General features: G+C 40.4%; 1 protein-coding gene and 1 long non-coding RNA gene across 5 annotated transcripts in view; one reads left to right on the forward strand and one right to left on the reverse strand.

Annotated features, from left to right (window-relative positions):
- The window catches only part of EMC10 (ER membrane protein complex subunit 10), a 128509-nt gene that overhangs the window by 21543 nt on the left and 84634 nt on the right, over nt 1–22332 (reverse strand). The gene's annotated exons all lie outside the window — the stretch shown is intronic.
- On the forward strand, nt 277–22146 carry LOC137251741 (uncharacterized). 3 transcript variants are annotated; one of them, XR_010953330.1, is made up of 4 exons: nt 277–939; nt 988–1161; nt 1234–1464; nt 19983–22146. It is a non-coding gene; the product is annotated as an uncharacterized lncRNA (long non-coding RNA). The 3 variants fall into 3 exon arrangements; XR_010953331.1 differs by having other exon boundaries at nt 992–1161; XR_010953329.1 differs by having other exon boundaries at nt 277–1161.

Genomic DNA, 22332 nt, shown 5'->3' on the forward strand with positions numbered 1-22332 from the left:
AGTAAAGACGTTTTAGTTTTGATTTTTCACTCAATCTTTGCATTTTTTAATTTGTATAACAATCAAAAAATTTTTGTTTGGCAATAATACAGCTGATAAACAATCAAGTTCATCAAGGTATTTCTAGGTGCGTTCATATAACAGCGTGTGTAAATGGATATAATTTTACACCTTATAAGTTTATATGCTTTCATGAGTCCCCCCACTATGTTTCTATATTGCAAACAATCGACATGCTACCCTACAAGACGGAGGTAACCAGTTCACCCACGCATTCAAAACTTTTTTCGCTCTCCACTAACACATCGGCGTTTCATGCTGTCATCGAAATGACAGTTCATTAATTATTCCGGAAAACATTGAAACGCAAAAAAAATATAAATTGTTTACAACGAAAAATATCTTGTGCTTTTAGTTGTGACATGTGACGGAAATTAAAAATTTTGTTGCAGAGAACACCTTTTTGCGTTGGCGACCTTCGCCCAAAATAACATTAAGTTAATTTGAGTTGTGACATGTGACGGAAATTAAAAATATTGCTATAGAGACCATCTTTTTGCGCTGGCGGCCTTCGCCCAAAATAATATTAAGGGTTGCGTTTTACAAGACGGTACACCACCTGATTTAAAAATATCAAATAATAATAAAAACGGAGCTCGAGGCGCGCCTTTTGATTCCACGTTTGATAATTTTTGATAAAAATTGGGTGGTGCACCGTCTTTTAAATCGTTACCATATTAAGTTGTATAGAATCGACGGGATGGCCTACAAGGTTTTATGTCAACTAAATCGCTCCCGATATGGTCGAGCTAGTACCTTAATGGTTCCCGGAACGTACCCGATCTGCATCCGGCAAAGGACCAACAAAGTCGATAACGGGGAGTGTCCTTATCGCTACAACAACAACAACATTATTTACTTTCTGATTTTCATTCATACGTATGTGCATTTTTAAATAATAAAAAAAATGTTATATTATTCTAATAGATAGCATCTCCGCCGGGTTGCGATTCAGCTCAGAATATGACAAAATCAGAGGAAATCTACAAAAACAAGGTACTTTACAAGCAACGTGCTTTGGAATACGGTACCAAACTGGTTGGATGTATTTCCCTTAAAAAGGGTGGAACTACGCATCTTGGTTTGCCAGTATTTGCTTCGGTAATTTATATTGATTTGTAGTGATTAAAAATTGCAATAGTAGATAATGTAATGTGAATTAAAATTGAATAGGTAGCCGGAGCAAAAAAGGCAACTGATCGGCATGCAACTGTTATTTATGTGGCGCCACCGGGAGCTGCTGCTGCTATCCTAGAAGCATTAGAAGCAGAAATGTCTTTGATTTTTTGCATCATCAAAGTTGTGCCATAACATGATAGGGTTCGCGTTAAGCACGCTCTCTTAAGGCAAAAAAAATCGCGCCTAGTCAGGCCCGATTGTCCAGGAATCATCGCACCAGAAAGGGTAAGTAAATTGGCTACCATATTAAATATATAAGCAACATGTATGAAATTTTTAGTGATAATTTGTCATGCTTTTGTTGATAATCAACTGAAGAATGCAAATACGACAGAGTTCGAAGTTCATGTGAAAACCAATTAATTTTTTTAATTAGCATTTGGAGAGAAAAATACATATGTATGTATATCAACATTCAAGTTGATATTTTAAAAAACTCTTTTATTTTGGTTTGCAATAAAAAATTTATTTTTGTTTATTTTTGAGTTTAGATATTTTCCAACTAATTAGAATTTTCTTTTTTTGAAGTTATTCAAAATTTTAAGTTAACACGAAAACTCAATTAAAATAATTTTAAAAATTAAAGTAAAGAGTACAAAGTAGTTAACACTATATTTACTCCCCCTCCAAGAAAATTTGAAACAAACAAATTATTAATTAATATTAAATGTAACCTTTTTTTGTTTTTTGTTGTTTAATGTATTTGTATTTAAATTAGTGTTAATAAGTATGTTTGCTGGTTTAAGTAAATCAATTGAAATATTTTTAATAGTATTATTGTATTGAATTGTAAATGTTTTATGTTTCTTAGATATAACTTTAAAAGGTCCTTCATAAGGTGATTCTAAATTAGATTTACGAAGAACTTTAACAAAAACATACTCACAATTTTCTAATTGTTTAGGAACGAAAACATTTTCTTTATTATGATGAAACACTTTAGAACGAACAAACGAAAAATATTCTCTTATTTTATGAAGAGCGTCATTAGAAAAATCATGTTCTTTATTACTATTTGAAATAATTAATTCACCAGGTATTCTAAGTGTTTGGCCATAAACAAGTTCAGCAGATGAACATTTTAAATCTTCTTTAATAGAAGTTCGTAAACCAAGTAGAATGAATGGTAAAATGTCAGACCAATGAACCGAGTCGTTTGATGCTATAATTGCTGCTTTTAAAGTTCGATGAAATCTCTCTATCATGCCATTTGCTTGGGGATGGTAAGGAGATGTATGAATTTTATGAGAACCTAAAAGTTTAGTTAATTCCGTAAAAAATTTTGAGGTGAATTGTGAACCTTGATCTACTGTAATATTCAATGGTATACCAAATCGTGGTATATAATTTTGAATAAAAGTTTTTACTATAGTATTTGTTGAAATATCTTTAAGTGGATAAGCTTCAGGCCAACGTGAAAATCTGTCAATAATTGTTAAAATATAACAATTTCCATTTGAAACTGGAAGAGGTCCAACAATATCCATATGAATATGTTCAAAACGGCCTGATGGTATTTGAATTTTTTGGATAGGAGATTTAGTATGTCTTGAAATTTTGGATTTTTGACAATTGATGCAAGATGAAGTCCAATCGTTAATCTCTTTACGCATGTTAGGCCAATAATATTTATTTTGAATTAATTTTCTAGTTGTTCTTATACTTGGATGAGATAATGAGTGAATTTTGTCAAATATAATTCTTCTCATAGAATGTGGAACATAAGGTCGAAAAGGTTGTAGAGAAACATCACACCATATGTTTAAATTAATAATTGGAATATGAATTTCTTTTAAATTATTTTTAGAATTTGGATCAGAAATTGTTTTTTGTAAAAATGTATCAGTTTGCTGTTCTTTATATAAAGTTTCTAAATTTATATCTTGAGTTGAAATTGCATTTATTTCTGGAATACGGGAAAGTGTGTCGGCAACTATGTTGTCTTTTCCACGTATATATTGAATATCATTTGTAAATTGAGCAATATATTCAAGATGACGTAGTTGACGAGGAGATCTATCTACTTTAGAATTTAGAACATGAATTAAAGGTTTATGATCAGTATAAATTGTAAAAGTTCTACCTTCAAGAAAATGTTTAAAATGTTTAATTGAATTATAAATTGCCAAAAGTTCACGATCAAATGTTGAATATTTAGTTTCTGTTGTAGTTAATTTTCTTGAAAAATAAGCTAAGGGTTCTAGTATATTATTGCTAGTTTGTTGAAGAACTGCTCCAATAGCAACATTTGATGCATCTACTGCTAATGATAAAGTACCTTTTTTGTCGAAATGTGTAAGTAAAGTATTTTTAGCAAAAAGTTTTTTAACATTTTCGAAAGCTGTTGTGGTTTCATTTGTCCAATTTAATTGTTTGAGTTTGTTTTTAATTGCATGTGTTAACATTTCATGCAGAGGACTAAGTTCTGTTGCTAACATTTTAATATATCTGTGATAGTAATTTATCATACCTAAAAATTTTTGTAATTTATTTATAGAAATTGGTTTTTCAAAATTTGTTATGATTTCAATTCTATCTAAAGATGGTTTAATACCTTCGCCTGAAATTTCGTAACTTAAAAAATTTAATTTATTTACACCGAGAGTACATTTTGAAGGTTTGATATTTAAATTATATTCTTCAAGTCTTTTGAAAACTGATTTTAAATGATTTATATGTTGATCTTCATTATCACTGGCAATAAGAATGTCATCAATGTATGTAAATACAAAATCGAAATCAGAAAATACTTCATTAATAAAGCGTTGGAAAGTTTGAGCACTGTTTCGTAAACCGAAAGGCATTCTTACGAATTCAAACATTCCAAAAGGGGTAGTTATTGCAGTTTTATGAATGTCTTCTTCTGCCATTGGAATTTGGTGGTAAGCACGCACAAGATCAATTTTGGAAAAAAATTGTTTGTTTTTTAAATCAATTGTTAAATCGTGAATATGTGGTAAAGGATACCGATCTGGTGTAGTAATAAAATTAAGTCTTCGATAGTCTCCGCAAGGTCTCCAATCATTTGGTTCTTTTTTAGGAACGAGATGAAGTGGAGATGCAATAGGAGAATTTGAGGGTCTGCATATACCCGTTTTAACTAAAAATTCAAATTCAGCTTTAGCAATTTTAAGTTTGATTGGATCAAGACGTCTGGGTTTCGAAAATGGTAAAATACCTTTTGTTTCTATCCTGTGAACCGTATGGTGTTTAACTTTTTTAGTATAATCTGGTTCACAGGTAATAGACGGAAATTCATTAAGTAATTTTGAAAACTTATTTTCGACAATAGGAATTTTGAGTGAGAAAATATCAGAAAATCCAGAAGATCCAGTAACTTTAATTTTTGTAGTAGAATCCATTATTTCTTTATTTTTAATATTGACAATAATTCCGAATTTTTCTAAAAAGTTTGCTCCTAAAATTGGTGTATCAATATTCGCAATAATGAATGGAAATTCAAAATCTCTTCTTAAACCTAAATCAATTTTAAGTAGTTTTGTACCGAAAGTTTCAATTGAAGAACCGTTTGCTGCAGTTAAAGTAAGATCAGAATTTCTTTTATAAATTTTAAATTTAGAAAAAGGAATAACTGATACAACTGCACCGGTATCGATAAGAAAATTAAGTTTATTGAATTTATCAAATATGAAGAGGCGACGAGTAGGTTTAATAATAGTTCCATTATCCGTCACCGTCATAATGGATCGTTTCAGTTTAAATTTTGTTCGTAATTTGAATTATGATTTTGATTAAAATTGCATGGGGGTATACATTTGAGAGCGTTATTCTTAAATTTTTTGTGATACCAACAAATAGTTGTTTGTGAATTAAAATTACGATTGTTTGAAAAATTTCTAGATCCTGAAAAATTTCGAGATTTAGATCTATTTCTATCTTTAGATCTTGAACGGATTTGTAATTGATTAATATCATTCGAAATTTTATTTAAATTTTGATAAATAGCCGTAGTTAATTCAGTTAAATTTTTAACGCATTGTTCTAAAATATTATTATTTATACTTGAGACTACAGGAGATTTGGAAGAATGAGGTTTATTGATTAAATCAAAAAGTTTGTCAGCTAAAATAATAATTTCATCTCTGTTTTGATTATTATTGGAAGTCAAATGAATTTGTATTTCTTGTGGTAATTTACGAATCCACAATTTAAAGAGTAATTCTTGGCTAACTATGGAGGCAGAACCTATAAGTGATTTCATAAATCTGAATAATTCAGATGGTGAACGATCACCAAGTTCAGTTTTTGAAAATAATTGTTCTAATCGTTTTTCTTCGCTAAGAGAAAATCTTTCACATAGAATTTTTTTGATTGTATCATATTTATTAAAAAGAGGAGGAGGGTTAATAACATCTAAAATTTTAGATATAGTATCTCGTTGAAGAGTAATTAGAATATTTTGAAATTTTAAATTATCATTATTGATATTATTAATTTCAAATTGTCCTTCAACAAGTAAAAACCAGGCATCAGGAGAATCTTGCCAAAATTGTGGTAATTTAATAGATTTAGTAGAAGAAAAATTTGTAAAGTTATCTTGTCTTGAAGTATCTTGTGTTATATTAGAGATGATGTTTTGTGTTGTATTAATGTTAGAATTTTGAGTTGTATTGTGAGTCATGATGTTATTTGTATGGTTGATATTTTGATTTTCTGAATTTGTAAATTTACGAGTTCGTATTGGTGAACGTAGAACCATATGAAAAGAAATTTAAATGAAAAATTAGAAAATAAGAAAATATTTAAGAATTTTTTGGAAAGGGAGTTAACAATTTAAATACAATATTTAATTTTATATAAAAAATAAATAAATTTAAATAACTTATATTAAAATTTTTAAGATATAAAAATAATCTTAAAATAAATTTGAAAGTTAAAAGGTTTAAAATTTTAATTTAAATTATAATTGAAAAATTTAAATTTAATATTAAAATAAAAATTATACTTACATAAAATTAAATTGAATAAAAAAAAATATTAAAGTTAATAAGTAGTTGATTGATGATTGTTTAAAAATATCTTGAAATTAATATCTGGATTGTTTGATATCGTAATGCTTTTAAAATATGCAATGGCTTTGTTGTTTTCTTTGTAAATCTCTTAATTTTCATCGTGATGTCTTCATTTTAAATCTGTTCTTGTGTGTATTGCGTGCAAAATTGTTGTTGTGGCTTGGATAACTCAATCGTTGCTTTTAAGAGTATTAGGTTGTAAATGTTTTTATTTTGTTTACACACACGTTTTTAGAGTTTTTTATGTTTTTAATTTGATTTTCACCATTTATTCTATGTTTTAATGTTTCGTATATATAATTTACAGCGACTGTTATATGAAATTTGCACAGAATGTTGTTGTATTGCTTCCTGTTCACAAATGTATAGGGAACACAAACATAGTTATATTACCTGCACAAGAATTTCAATAGTGCTATTTATAATTTTTTTTTTTTTTTTTTTTTTTTTTTGATTTAGTTAATTCTTCAAAACTTTGAACAATACAGCTCACTAAATGGTAAGATCATTATACTGGTACTACTAATTTATGTTTTACATTTATTTTGATCTTTTTAAATTAAAAAAAAAAAGTTGAATTTTCAAAAATAAATTGTTATACGTTACACTAAGTTTAGTATAGCTTTTGAGAAATTGAAGCGATTCAGGCAATGTTTCGAGAAGATTTTTAGATAAATTAACGTATGTAGCTAATATGCTCTCCTCTGATTTCGTTTGGAATACCTCATCCAGAATTGTTGAAAGATATTGCATTGTCATTACAGTCGTCAGTTGGACGACGTGGGCTATTCGATGATGTCGATGATGTATCACTTTGATGAAGATGTTGTTGTTTTTCGATAGAGGCACACGCACGTTCACGTAATGTTCATAGAATACGCGTAGTATGGATTTAATCGAATTGCCGTCGATTTGTAAGTTAATTAAATGTGCCAAGGAGGTCAATGACAATGGTAGATTAGTTGTTGAATTATTTGTAAAATCAAGTTTTATTAGATTTTTTAACAGCGAAATTTCATCCGGAATTTTCGTAATTTTGTTATCGCGTAAATCGAGAGTAGGTCAGAAGGATCGTTGGTAGGATCGCCAATATATCAACATTCAAGTTGATATTTTAAAAAACTCTTTTATTTTGGTTTGCAATAAAAAATTTATTTTTGTTTATTTTTGAGTTTAGATATTTTCCAACTAATTAGAATTTTCTTTTTTTGAAGTTATTCAAAATTTTAAGTTAACACGAAAACTCAATTAAAATAATTTTAAAAATTAAAGTAAAGAGTACAAAGTAGTTAACACTATAGTATGTATGCATAGAACTGCATAGAAGGGGAGGAAAAATTAATTATTATCAGTAGATTTGCAAGATTTTTGTCATTTTCCCTGCATCGCAGTTGTCATTACATTGCGTTAAGAGAGGACATCAACTACTACCCACAGCCAGTTAAAATTATTGTAAATTTTGCTCTTTTCATCACTGTTTCAAAACGTGGAAAGTTATATATCGAGCATTCCATGGAGAATGGTACATTTTAGCAGACTTTCGCATTGCCGGCATTATTAATATTCAATCCCTAGAAGGTTTAATGTAGTCATATCAATAGTTCCCGAGATGGTGGGGCTAGTACCACAATGGTGCTTGTTACCGGAACGTAGATAGATAGATCATTTATTGAGGATTGCACAGTGACTTGCACATCTCCTTCACAGCACCTCATCCTAGCCGACTTCCTTGATGAACCCCAGCAGTGTTCTTTGCTTGAGGGATTAAATGTGGGAATGCTCTGGCCATGGTGAGCCCATAAACTTAGCCCTACGTCTTGAAATTGCGCCGCAATCTAGAAGGATATGGTCCACCGTCTGCTGATCCATCACAAAATCAGTATGTGTTGTTCGATACTATACCCAGCTTTTGCATGTGACTGTTCAGTCTACAGTGTCTTGTAAGAATAGCCGTTGGGGTTCTTAGGCTATCTTTTTGAGAGGCCTATTAATGCCCTATATCGAGTTGTGCTGTAACCCCCTAACAGTAACTTAGATTGACTTAGGCCTGGCATATTGCGCCAGTGTTCTCTCTTTTCCCTCCCTTCTGCTAATAAATGCCCCTGTGGGCCAACTGGCAGGAACGGCTCGGGATCGATGGGATAAAGAGGTAAAATAAATAATAGCCGCGACCGATCACAAATTGTCATCAATATCCTCTAACGGGAGTCCAAGTAAACTTGCCGTTTCAACAGGGGTGGACCATAAGGAAAGGGGTGTTAGAGGCGTTGGTTCCACATTACAATTGAAGAGATGGTTGGTGTCATGTGGGGACACATTGCAAGCGGGGCATACATTTTGTATGTCGGGGTTGATTCTGGATAGGTAAGAGTTTAACCTGTTACAGTATCCAGAACGAAGTTGAGCAAGAGTGACACGCGTTTCCCTGGGGAGTATGCGTTCCTCTTCCGCAAGTTTTGGATAATTTTCGTTAAGTACTGGATTCACCGGGCAATTCCCGGCATAAAGGTCCGACGCCTGTTTATGGAGTTCACCAAGGACCTGCTTGTGTTTTTTCACTTCATACGGCTGGGTTCTCAGGTGCCGTATTTCCTCAAAATGCTTACGGAGATGACTCCTTAAGCCCCTAGGCGGTGCTGGTTCATCAATCAGATGTCTGTTGGGATGCCCAGGTTTCTGGGTATTCAACAGGAACTGTTTGGTCAGCATTTCATTTCTCTCCCTGATGGGGAGTATTCTCGCCTCATTATGCAGATGGTGTTCTGGGGACATAAGAAGACAGCCCGTGGCGATTCTGAGAGCAGTATTTTGGCAGGCCTGTAGTTTCTTCCAGTGGGTGATTTTTAGGCTTGGCGACCATATGGGTGACGCGTAGCACGTAATCGGCTGGCTAATTGCTTTGTATGTAATCATGAGCGTTTCTCTATCTTTTCCCCAAGTACTCCCAGCGAGGGATTTGAGGATTTTGTTACGGCTCTGAATTCTCGGAACAATTGCGGCTGCGTGCTCACCAAAATGTAGATCCTGATCAAACGTCACATCCAAGATTTTGGGGTGTCGGACAGTCGGTAGCGTAGTGCCATCGACGTGGATGTTCAAAATGGTCGACATTTGGGGCGTCCATGTTGTAAATAAGGTCGCGGAAGATTTAGTCGGTGATAATGCGAGGTTTCGCGAGGCGAAAAAACTGGAGAGATCAGGGAGGTAGCCGTTTATTTTATTGCATAGCGCATCGATCTTTGGGCCTGGGCCTGTGGCCATTATTGTGCAGTCATCGGCGTAGGAAACGATTGTGACTCCTTCCGGTGGTGAAGGTAGCTTAGATATGTAGAAATTAAACAAAAGTGGGGATAGGACACCACCCTGTGGCTCCCCTGTTTAATTCTCCTTGGTTTTGAGGTTTCGTTTCTAAATGGCGCCGATGCCTGCCGACCACCCAGATAATTTGCGGTCCACCTTTTAAGACATGTGGGAAGGGTAGACCCTTCCAGGTCCTGCAGTAACGAGCCATGGTTGACCGTATCAAAAGCTTTTGATAGGTCTAGCGCTACGAGTACTGTTCTATGGTGGGGGTATTGATTTAAACCGCAATTTATCTGGGTGCTAATGGCATTCAGCGCGGTGGTACTGCTATGGAGTTTGCTGAAGCCATGCTGATGAGGGGCTAGCTGCAAATTTGCTTGGAAATAAGGGAGCAGAATGGCTTCAAGCGTCTTTGCCACTGGCGATAGGAGAGATATCGGACGATACGACTCACCTATGTTAGCTGGTTTCCCAGGCTTTAGTAGCGGGACCACCTTGGCCATTTTCCATTTCTCAGGTTTGAAAAAGGTGGAAAGAGAGATTGAAGACATGTGCTAAATATTTGAACCCCTCTTTCCCTAGGTTTTTAAGCATCGGCATGGCTATGCCGTCTGGGCCCACTGCTTTGGATGGTTTAGCACGACCAATGACGTCCTCAACCTCTTTAGCGGTGATGGTGATTGGTGACGCGCTGAATTTGTGTTTATGTGCGCGTCTATTGGCTCTCCGTCTATCTTTGTCGACCGTAGGAGCGCTCGCGCATTTTTTCGCGCCCGACAGCACTTTGTCGCCAAAGGCGATGGAAACTTTGTCTTTGTGCTTAGTCGGATTCGATAGGGACTTTACGGTGGACCAAAGTTTAGCCACACCGGTAGAGAGGTTACAACCTCTTAGGTGCTCCTCCCATTTCGCCCGCTTGTGTTCATCTACAAGCAATCTGATGCGTTGGTTTATATCCCTTATTTGGGGGTCGCCTGGGTCAAGCTGTCTTATAAGGCCACGTTCTCGCTAAGTTTGCGGCCTCCGCCGGGAAGTGGGGCCGGATTTCGGGAATTCTCCCGGCGGGAATGAAATGTGCCGAGGCGCATTTAATGACCTTACGGAAGGCACGCTCCCCTTGGCGGGCATCAGTCGGGATAGGGAGGGCAGCTAGGCGGCTGTCTGTAAAGGATTTATATTCTCCCCACTTTCCTTTTTTGAAGTTTATGAAAGTGCGTTTTTCAGTGACGATGAAGTCGGCGTTACGCTCAAGCGAAATAAGTATGGGCAGGTGGTCGGATGCCAATGTTACCATCGCTGCCAGTTGACGCAGTTTACGAGTTCTGCGCTCACGATTGAGATATCTGGCGAGCTGTGACAGCTTCCTACCATACGTGTGGGGGCGTCTCCGTTTATTGTGCAGAACGTCGTTTCTTCTATTTGATCCGCCAACATCTCACCCCTACTGTCCGCCCGCAAGTTTGAATGCCATAGATCATGATGGGCATTGAAATCGCCTAAGATAATGCGATTGTTGCCAGTGAGTAAGGCCCTGATATTAGGGCGGTATCCACTGGGGAAACAGGTGGCAGGAGGGATGTAGATGTTGATGATTTCTAGGTTTGCATCGCCTGACCGGACAGATAGTCCTTGACGTTCTAAGACATTGTCCCTGCGGTCGATGCCAGGATCAAATATACAATATTGCACAGAGTGGTGTACGATAAACGCGAGACCGCCTCCATTTCCGCTCTCGCGGTTTTTCCTGTGGACGTTATATCCAGAGCAGGTCTGCAATGCAGATCTTGCTGTGAGTTTAGTCTCTTGAATCGCAGCAATGCAGATGTTGTGCCGCTTCATGAAATCGACTATCTCCGTAATCTTCCCAGTTAGTCCATTACAGTTTAACTGCAGAATTCTGAAGTGCATAAGGGGAGACGTCGCCACCCTGGGGGTAAGTGACGGGTGACTACGCCTGGGTTGGGGAAGGACAGGACGCAATTGCTGTTGTGGCCCTAGGACTGGGCGTCCTTGGGCAAGCATTGGGGTACCCGGATGATTTGGGTTTGCGGCCTGGCAACATGGCGCGATGAAACCCGTCGGGGGGTTGCCGTCGCGGAGACCAGAACATCTAGGAAAGTGGCACCACTCAAGGCAGGAGCTGCATTGGGCGGATGTCGCAAAGATATATATTCTGTGCTGGCAAACGGTGCAAACGGAGGTAGGGACTAAGAGTCTGTTTCCCTGATCTACACGATTGCTGCCGGAAAAGAGGGGTGGAGAAGACGGGGGCAGGGGCTGCTGCTCAGCATTGCTTCCGACTCTTGCTGCCTCTCTTTCCGTGTTGTCCGGCTGCTGTTGTTGTAGTAGCAGTGCTTCGCCCCATCCAATAGGTGCGACCGATCACAAATTGTCATCAATGTCCTCTAACGGGAGTCCAAAGAAACTTTCTGTTTCAACAGGGGAGGGCCATAATGAGAGGAGTGTTAGAGGCGTTGGTTCCACAATACAGTTAAAGAGATGGTTGGTGACATGTGGGGACACATTACAAGCAGGACAATGTTTTGTATGTCGGAGTTGATTCTGGATAGGTAAGAGTTTAACCTGTTACGTTATCCAGCTCGAAGTTGAGCTAGAGTGACTACTCTCGTTTCCCTAGGGAGAGTGCGTTCCTCCTCTGCTAGTTTTGTTCTTTGAGTACAGGAATCACCGGCATAGAGGTCCGACGCCTGTTTGTGGAGTTCACTGAAGACATGCTTGTGTTTTTTAGCTTCATACGGCTGTGTTCTCAGGTGCCGTATTTCCTCATAATGTAATGAGGCCGTGAACAACAAGAGCCACAAAAGATTTATAAAAGTTACGAGGACGCTGGATTTTGGAATCTAGCCCAGAGCAACCTGTCCGATGCAACCATCCCTTGCACGTGAAACACTGACAAGAGTATTTATTTTTTTAATTTAATTTATTTATTATTACGGCTGTTTAGGCCCAAAACTTAAACTACTAAGTACAATTCATTGTTATAATCACTTTTTTCTATTGAATATGCTGTTGGAATGCCATGTGATTCCGATCAGCATAGTCACTAGCGTGACAGAGGGACGAGTCTGGGAGCCACTCATTAAAGGAAGGTTGGAAAGGACGCGTTTCCAATCCTCCAGTGCTCCCAGCTTAAGGCAAAAAAATTTGGAACTTATATTTTTCAATTATATGTGTATTTTAAGCTGTCGGACTGTATTAGTCTCCGATCAATGCAGCTAAACATGTCTTTGGATGTTGGAAATTGAAAATAACGTGTATCCAATCACCCCTCAACTTTGTTTAGCTCAGCTCAACATATAATGGGAGGTTGAAAAGGACGTGTTTCCAATCCCCCCTGCTCCAACTTTTATTTGGCCTTATTTTCGTTATTTTTGTTACACATTATATAATTTTATTGTTATATTTATGCTGTCGGAATTCGAATGATTCCGATCAGCAACAGTAAATACCATCTGGAAATACCGAATTCCAGCGAAATTAGTTGTTGGAACTGTCTGGAGTTACAGGTGGCGACCGATTTTCTTTTCCTTAGGGCCGGATGCATTGTATTTTGCTGCTACCAATATTACCATTCCCTTTTCGCGCTCCAGTATCGGTATATCATGTAAAAAAATAAAAGAGAAAAAAACTTTATCTTATTGGAAGGGTTTTACAATGCTCCAATAAACTTTTTTTAAAAGTATTGAAGCTATTACTACTTTTTATGTGATTAGGAAGTTCATTGAAATATTTCAGGCCCTTATATATATGGCCGACCTAAAAAGATTCTTTTCCGGCAAATGCAGCAAACCCATTTCTCAGTACTGGGGTCAGGAGAAGGACCCGGATTGGGGTCGATACCTTCCCGGAAGAGGAGAGTATGGCGCAGACCCGCTGCAAGGATCTGCTGGGGGGTTGAGAATTTGTGGGAGAGACGCAACAAATTAAACATGGAGTCCGCCTGCTCATTGCCCTCCACTCCCCTGTGGCCTAGGACCCAGGCCAACAGTACTACGTTGTGTGCTCCTAATTGATTCAGCTTTTCTACGCACTGAAGGACAAGTGCTGACTTTATTTCGAACGCCGCAAATGCCTTTAGTGGAACCTGACTGCCTGACTGAGTATGGCAATTGTTTCATTGGGGTATCAGCGCTGAAGGTTCAGCTTAGCGCACTAACTTATGGCGAATACTTCCGCCCCAAAATGCTCGGATGTGCTTTTAGAGTTACTGATATTTTGGTTCTGGGTCCGAAAACTCTGGCTCCAATCCCCTCTGGCGTCTTCGAGCCATCTATGTATCATACGATCTTGAGCCTAGTAATACATTGCACCCGCCTATACCTATACAGCCGTACCAAGAGACGGAGCAGCCCATTACATATTGGCACAACCGGAGCACTGCTGGACATCCATCCTATATGAAAGCTATGCATTCAAAAGTGTTTGTACCAGTGGCTGGTGCACACCGAACTGGACCAATGTATGCTATATTGAGGCCTGCACAAATACCAAGCTATGTTTATGTAAATAATGTTACTGCTAATGTCAATTTGCACGGTTGAGCACATACAGTACCTACGTTTATACAAGGTGGAACACCACACTACCTACATGGCGATGTAGCCACCGATCAGGTTGTTGTAAGAGATTAATTAAAATATGTTATTCATACTGGGCACTGCCTTCTGGCGTCACATGCCTTTAAATTAGTCTTGGTCAGTGATAACAGATGTAGGAAGTGCGGGTTGGAGGAGGAAACGATCGATTTCATTCTGTGCTCGTGCCCTGCGCTTGCTGGGCTAAGACTCCAGCTGACTTTCGCTTCCCAAGGCAGTCGGTTCTATGTACCGGAGCGACTCGGGATTTTTCCCGACCAAGGACTGTCATTTCAGTGTGACCCCATTTAATTTGTTTCGTCCCTCCCACAAATTGTCATCCTCCCAGCAGCTCCTTGCAGCAGGACTGCTACATATTCTCTTACTCCGGGAAGGTATCGAACCCAATCCGGGTCCGTCTCCTCACCCCGGTCCTGAGAAATGGTTTTGCTGCATTTGCCAGAAAAGAATCTTTTTAGGACGGTCATACTCTGTTCAGTGTGTCTCGTGCAAGGGATGGTTGCATCGGACAGGTTGTTCTGGGCTTGGTCCCAAAACCCGACGTCCACGTAACTTTTATAAATCTTTTGTGGCTCCTTGCTGCTCACGCCCAAGGGCGTCCCGTAGTCTACGCCTAAGCGTATCCCCACTACCTTCCAGCAGCTTCGCTGCTCACCAAGCCACAACAAGTACCCGCTGCTGCTCGCCCCCCACGGCGCCAACAACTCAAACAGCTAATACCACTCATAACTACTACCTTCGTAGTAGAGCTGGTAGCAATGCTGAGCATCAGCCCCTGCCCCCGTCTTCTTCTCCTCCCCTCTTTTCTGGCAGCAATCGTGCAGGTCAGGGAAACAGACTCTTAGTCCCTGCCTCCGTTTGCACCGTCTGCCAGCACAGAATATATAGGTTTGCGACATCCGCTCAATGCAGCTCCTGCCTTGGGTGGTGCCACTTTCCCAGATGTTCTGGTCTCCGCGACGGCAACCCCTCGACGGGTTTCATCGCGCCATGCTGCCAGGTCGCAAACCCAAATCATCCGGGTACCCCAATGCTTGCCCAAGGGCGCCCAGTCCCAAGGCCACAACAGCAATTGCGTCCTGGCCTTCCACAACCTAGGCGTAGTCACCCCTCACTTACCCCTAGAGTGGCGGCGTCACCCCTCATGCACTTCAGAATTCTGCAGTTCAACTGTAATGGACTAACTGGGAAGATTACGGAGATAGTCGATTTCATGAAGCGGCACAACATCCGCATTGCTGCGATTCAAGAGACTAAACTCACAGCAAGATCTGCATTGCAGACCTGCTCTGGTTATAATGTCCACAGGAAAGACCGCGAGAGCGGAAATGGAGGCGGCCTCGCGTTTATTATACACCACTCTGTGCAATATCATATATTTGATCCTGGCATCGACTGCAGTGACAATGTCTTAGAACGTCAAGGCCTATCTGTCCGGTCAGGCGATGCAAATCTAGAAATCATCAACATCTACATCCCTCCTGTCACCTGCTGCCCCAGTGGATACCGCCCTAATATCGAGGCCTTACTCACTGGCAACAATCGCATTATCTTAGGCGATTTCAATGCCCATCACGACCTATGACATTCAAACTTGCGGGCGGACAGTAGGGGTGAGATGTTGGCGGATCAAATAGACGAAACGACGTTCTGCACAATTAACGGAGACGCCCCCACACGTATGGTAGGAAGCTGTCATAGCTCGCCAGATATCTCAATCGTGAGCGCAGAACTCGTAAACTGCGTCAACTGGCAGCCGATGGTAACATTGGCATCCGACCACCTGCCCATACTTATTTCGTTCGAGCGTACCGCCGACTTCATCGTCACCGAAAAACGCACTTTCATAAACTTCAAAAAAGGAAAGTGGGAAGAATATAAATCTGCAACAGACAGCAGCTTTGCTGCCCTCCCTATCCCGACTGATGCCCGCCAAGGGGAGCGTGCCTTCCGTAAGGTCATTGAATCCGCCTCGGCACATTTCATACCCGCCGGGAGAATTCCCGAAATCCGGCCCCACTTCCCGGCGGAGGCCGCGAGCTTAGCGAGGGAACGCGACCTTATAAGACAGCTTGATCCAGGCGACCCCCAAATAAGGGATATAAACCAACGCATCAGATTGCTTGTGGACGAACACAAGCGGGCGAAATGGGAAGAGCACCTAAGAGGTTGTAACCTCTCTACCGGTGTAGGTAAACTTTGGTCCACCGTAAAGTCCCTATCGAATCCGACTAAGCACAAAGACAAAGTTTCCATCGCCTTTGGCGATAAGGTGCTGTCGGATGCGAAAAAATGCGCGAGCGCTTTCTGCCGACAATATATAATGCATCCTACGGTCGACAAAGATAGACGGAGAGCCAATAGACGTGCACATAAACACAAACTCAGCGCGTCACCAATTACCATCACCGCTAGAGAGGTTGAGGACGCCATTGGTCGCGCTAAACCATCCAAAGCAGTGGGCCCAGACGGCATAGCCATGCCGATGCTTAAAAACCTAGGGAAAGAGGGTTTCAAATATTTAGCGCATGTCTTCAACCTGTCTCTTTCCACCTTTGTCATACCCGAGAAATGGAAAATGGCCAAGGTGGTCCCGCTACTAAAGCCTGGGAAACCAGCTAACGTAGGTGAGTCATATCGTCCGATATCTCTCCTATCGCCAGTGGCAAAGACGCTTGAAGCCATTTTGCTCCCTCATTTCCAAGCGCATTTGCAGCTAGCCCCTCATCAGCATGGCTTCAGAAAACTCCATAGCACTACCTCCGCGCTAAATGTCATTAGCACCCAGATAAATTGCGGTTTGAATCAATATCCCCACCACAGAACAGTACTCGTAGCGTTAGACCTATCAAAAGCTTTTGATACGGTCAACCATGGCTCGTAACTGGAAGACCTGGAAGGGTCTACCCTTCCCCCATGTCTTAAAAGGTGGACCGCACATTATCTGGGTGGTCGGCAGGCATCGGTGCAATTCAGAAACGAAACATCAAAACAAAGGAGAATTAAACAAGGGGTGCCACAGGGTGGTGTCCTATCCCCGCTTTTGTTTAATTTCTACATATCTAAGCTACCTTCACCACCGGAAGGAGTCACAATCGTTTCCTACGCCGATGACTGCACAATAATGGCCACAGGCCCAGGCCCAAAGATCGATGAGCTATGCAATAAAATAAACGGCTATCTCCCTGATCTCTCCAGTTTTTTCGCCTCGCGAAACCTGTCATTGTCACCGACTAAATCTTCCGCGACCTTATTTACAACATGGACGCCCCAAATGTCGACCATATTGAACATCCACGTCGATGGCACTACGCTACCGACTGTCCTACACCCCAAAATCTTAGGTGTGACGTTTGATCAGGATCTACATTTTGGTGCGCACGCAACCGCAATTGTTCCAAGAATTCAGAGCCGTAATAAAATCCTCAAATCCCTTGCTGGCAGTACCTGGGGAAAAGACAAAGAAACGCTCTTGACCACATACAAAGCAATTAGCCAGCCGATTACGTGCTACGCGTCACCCATATGGTCGCCAAGCCTAAAAACCACCCACTGGAAGAAACTACAGGCCTGCCAAAATACTGCTCTCAGAATCGCCACGGGCTGTCTTCTTATGTCCCCAGAACACCATCTGCATAATGAGGCGAGAATACTCCCCATCAGGGAGAGAAATGAGATGCTGACCAAACAGTTTCTGTTGAATACCCAGAAACTTGGGCATCCCAACAGACATATGATTGACGAACCAGCACCGCCTAGGGGCCTAAGGAGTCATCTCCGTAAGCATTTTGAGGAAATACGGCACCTGAGAACCCAGCCGTATGAAGCGGAAAAACACAAGCAGGTCCTTGGTGAACTCCATAGACAGGCGTCGGACCTTTATGTCGGGAATTGCCCGGTGAATCCAGTACTTGAAGAAAAATATCCAGAACTCGCAGAAGAGGAACGCTTACTCCCCAGGGAAACGCGTGTCACTCTTGCTCAACTTCGTTCTGGATACTGTAACAGGTTAAACTCTTACCTATCCAGAATCAACCCCGACATACAAAATGTATGCCCTGCTTGCAATGTGTCCCCACATGACACCAACCATCTCTTTAATTGTAATGTGGAACCAACGCCTCTAACACCCCTTTCCTTATGGTCCACCCCTGTTGAAACGCCAAGTTTCCTTGGACTCCCGTTAGAGGATATTGATGACAATTTGTGATCGGTCGCGGCTATTAGGTGGGGCGAGCATTGCTACAACAACAACTCCAGCTGACAGATGTCAGATCTAGAAGCAGCAAGTGGCTTAAGTTCTAGGAAGCCGCTAACCCGCTGGAGCCATGAGAAGCGTGAGTGCACTTTGGGTGTCCCAAGACAAGTTCCGTACCTGCTCCGAATAATTTGTAGCTATTTAAGCGAAAAGGAACTCCCTTTTGATACAGATGAGGGACTAAGAAAGCACAACACTACGGGCGGTGTCCCTCAGGGATCTGTTCTAGGTCCAACTCTTTGGAATGCGATGTATGGCGGGGTGCTACAAATCGACCTTCCCGGAGGCACGGAAATTGTCGGCTATGCAGATGGTATTGTGGTAGTAGCAGTGGCCAAGAAACTTGATCTGCTCCAAGCATTATGTAATGACGCCATGGGAAGAATAACGGAATGGTTGACGAACACGGGGCTGGAGATGGCTAGCAATAAGACAGAAGTGGTTCTGATGAGCTCAAAGCGGACTGTGGATGAGTTGGTCCTAACCATAGGAGATTTTCAAATAAATTCAAAGCCCTCCTTGAAATATCTAGGAGTAATCATTGACTCAAAACTAACTTTTAGGGAGCACTTCAGGGCGGTGGGGGACAAAGTTTCTAGAGTTAGTGGAACCCTAACGCGAATAATGCCCAACATCGGCGGCCCAAGCGAAGCTACCCGTCAGCGATTATCCAACGTAACCAGCTCTATAATATTATATGCAGCACCAGTATGGCACAGATCTAAAATAGTCCACCAAAAAGATATACTAGCAGCCTACCGCATTACTGCTATACGAATAGCATGTGATGTTCCGACGACGCGATCCATGTTTTATCCAGGAAAATCCCAGTAGATCTACTCTCAGGTGAAATGGCCGATCTGTATGGCATTGGATTCAGCCGACCATCTGAAGATGCTAAGAAAAGCGCAAGGTCACGAACAATAGTTAGGTGGCAAGAACGGCGGGAAGATTCGAGAAAAGAGCGCTGGACCTTCATGCTAGTCCGGAATATAGCGGAATGGTACGAGCGAAAATACGGCAAACTAAATTACCATCTCACACAGATATTGAGCGGGCACGGTGGCTTCAAGGAATATCTACATAAGCGTGGGATAGAGGAGGATCCTTTCTGTCCAAGCTGTCCGTCCGAATTGGAAAGCGCAGAACATGTAATATTTCACTGCCCTCGTTTTCACGGCGAAAGACTGTCTGTAAACAGAGTTTTTGGAGAGGAACCTTCCATTAGGAATTTAGTTCCACGAATTTGCGGACAAATAGATTGTTGGATTGCTGTGAGCAAGATGGCCTTTATAGTAATGACGAAATTGATGATGCATGCCGAAAGGGAGCGCAGAGAAATGCGCATACGAAGTAGTGGCGACTAAATCGCCTTTGAAGTTACTTTACCAGGTCCTGATTCTAGTTATCTGAAATTTCTCTTGTGCCTTTGGAAAAGAGCTATGTGTGGAGCCCTATTTATGGAACACTTTTCGGCTTATATTAAAAACTTTTAATCTATTCTTACTGATATGAGTTTCTTTTTCATTCTAGGTAATTTGATTTTGACGATGTGAGGATAGAAATATCCCAAATATTCCAGCTGTGGCTGTAAGAACATACATTTGCTCAAATTAGAAGAAAACTGCACGGTTGAGCACATCCAGTATCTACGTTTATACAAGGAGGAACACCACACTACTATCACGGGGATGTAGCCACCGATCACGTTGTTTTAAGAGCTTATTTTAAAAATGTTATTCATAAACACTGATTCTAATATTTTGTTTTGGTTTTTACTTTAGAGTCAACCTGTTATATAAGCGATGTCAGCTATGCCTGTAACTTAAGCGCCTTCAGATGTAATAGTTACCGCGGACGCGGTCACAGGAGTAGTTCACTACGTGGGGATTACACTAATCAAGGACTTTCAATATCGGAAGGTTTTCCAGCACTATAACACAACAACAATATGTGCAATCACCCGAATAAATTGTACAACAAACGTTAACACCACATCATCAGCCAGCAACAACAACAACAAACGCAACAAGTTGAAACTTCTAAACAATTAATGACTAGTGAACCACCAACATATCCGCAATATGCGCAAACATCAACACCAACATATGCCGCCTACTTTGCAACACGGTGAAGATGGCCAAGGCCATTCTGATTCTAAAGCCGAACCATTGGCAAATTTAAAAACTCAAACAGACCACGAAAAATGTTGATGATGGTATTAATTCTAGTACGGATGGTAAAGAATTTAAACCTAGGAAAAAAGCTAAACTTGATAAAAGCTTAACCGAAGATGACAATGTTTCTAATTCTAATACTAAGGAAGATGAACCTTTGATAAATATGAAGCTTAAAACAGAGTTATCAAAAAATGACGATGATGATAATGATGTTGATGCAAAGTCCAATGTTGAAAATTATGAAACAGAATCTGAAAATAGTATGAGTGTGGATTATAACCTGAAGCAAAACTATCATATCCGGTACGACCAGAATTAGATGTTAAGAAAAGAGCCTACATAAAGAGGCTCAGTATATTTATCATGAGACAATGCCCAATGTATGTATTTCAATTAAATTCAGCACATTGTTGGAAAAAGCATCTAAACTTTATGCATCGTGTAGAGAAACCAGAACATTTACAATTTAAATATAACGAACGTGGTGCAAAATGTAAATTTTGTGATATTCAAGCAGCTACACCAAGCTTCAACAAATTATTGGACCATGAGATTTACATATGCCTAATAGTCATTATTTAAAATTTAAATTATGCGATTGGAAGACGAAAATACATTCAAGTATGAATTTTTATTTACGTGTACAACACGCTGAAACAATTGATGTAACAAAAAAAAGAAAAGTTGGAAAATCGTGGCACCTTATTCTAAATATTTCCCTTTATATATCGCATACTTTACCCTGCTTCCACCAACAACCCCTTATAAGGTAAAGGCCACATTTACCTTATCAGAATTGCTTGCCAACCGAAATATGCTCGCTACGTCGATAAAATCAGACCAAGTTATTTTCCTTTTCAGAAAAATTACGCGTTTTACTACAATTGGCTAAGGGGTTCTCTATGGCCTGATGCTTATGCGAGAAGAAATACCCACTTAGGGTGTGCCCTATCTTCCGCGATAGTACGCCGGAAAGGTGGTATTTTGTAATTAAAAAACGCTACTGCCCCAACTGTCTATCCTCTTTGCATAGGGCAGCACACTGCACACATGAGGAGAGGTGCGAGAAATGCAACGTCGACCACCACACCATGCTACTCATCGAAAACGTGCAGGACACGACGCGGCGGCAACGCAGTCCTTGGAGATGCAGCAGGTCACAGAGGAAATCGACACCCTCTCCATCAATGCGTCCGAGGTCGAAACAGTCCTCTGGAGCGGAAAAGTCCGCTTTATGCCCGGGGGTCTGAAGTGGAGTGGAATCATCGGCATTCCACCCACCCTCTACGAGCGGATTTCGACCTCTACTTAGGCACGCGGTGATCGCAAGCGGATTGGAAATTAAAATTTTCCAACCGCAGAGGAGCAGCCAGAAAAGGAAAAATCGACGTAGCAGCATGTGCGTCATAGTCGCACCGAAAGGAGAGTGGAATCATCTGCTTTTCACCTCCATCCAAATAGTGGTTCCGGTCTGAAAGGTTGTGAACCCACGCGCACCGCCTTATGAGGAAATACGGTACCTGAGAACACAGCCGTATGAAGCCAAAAAACACAAGCAAGTCCTCAGTGAACTCCACAAACAGGCGTCAGATCTTTATCTCAGGAATTGCCCGGTGAATCCTGTAATCAAAGAACAATACCCTAAACTTGCAGAAGAGGAACGCACGCTCCCTAGGGAAACGCGAGTCACTTTGGTTCAACTT

The sequence above is a fragment of the Eurosta solidaginis genome, chromosome 5 (genome assembly GCF_040869045.1).
Source record: "Eurosta solidaginis isolate ZX-2024a chromosome 5, ASM4086904v1, whole genome shotgun sequence".
Classification (NCBI taxonomy): Eukaryota; Metazoa; Arthropoda; class Insecta; order Diptera; family Tephritidae; genus Eurosta; species Eurosta solidaginis.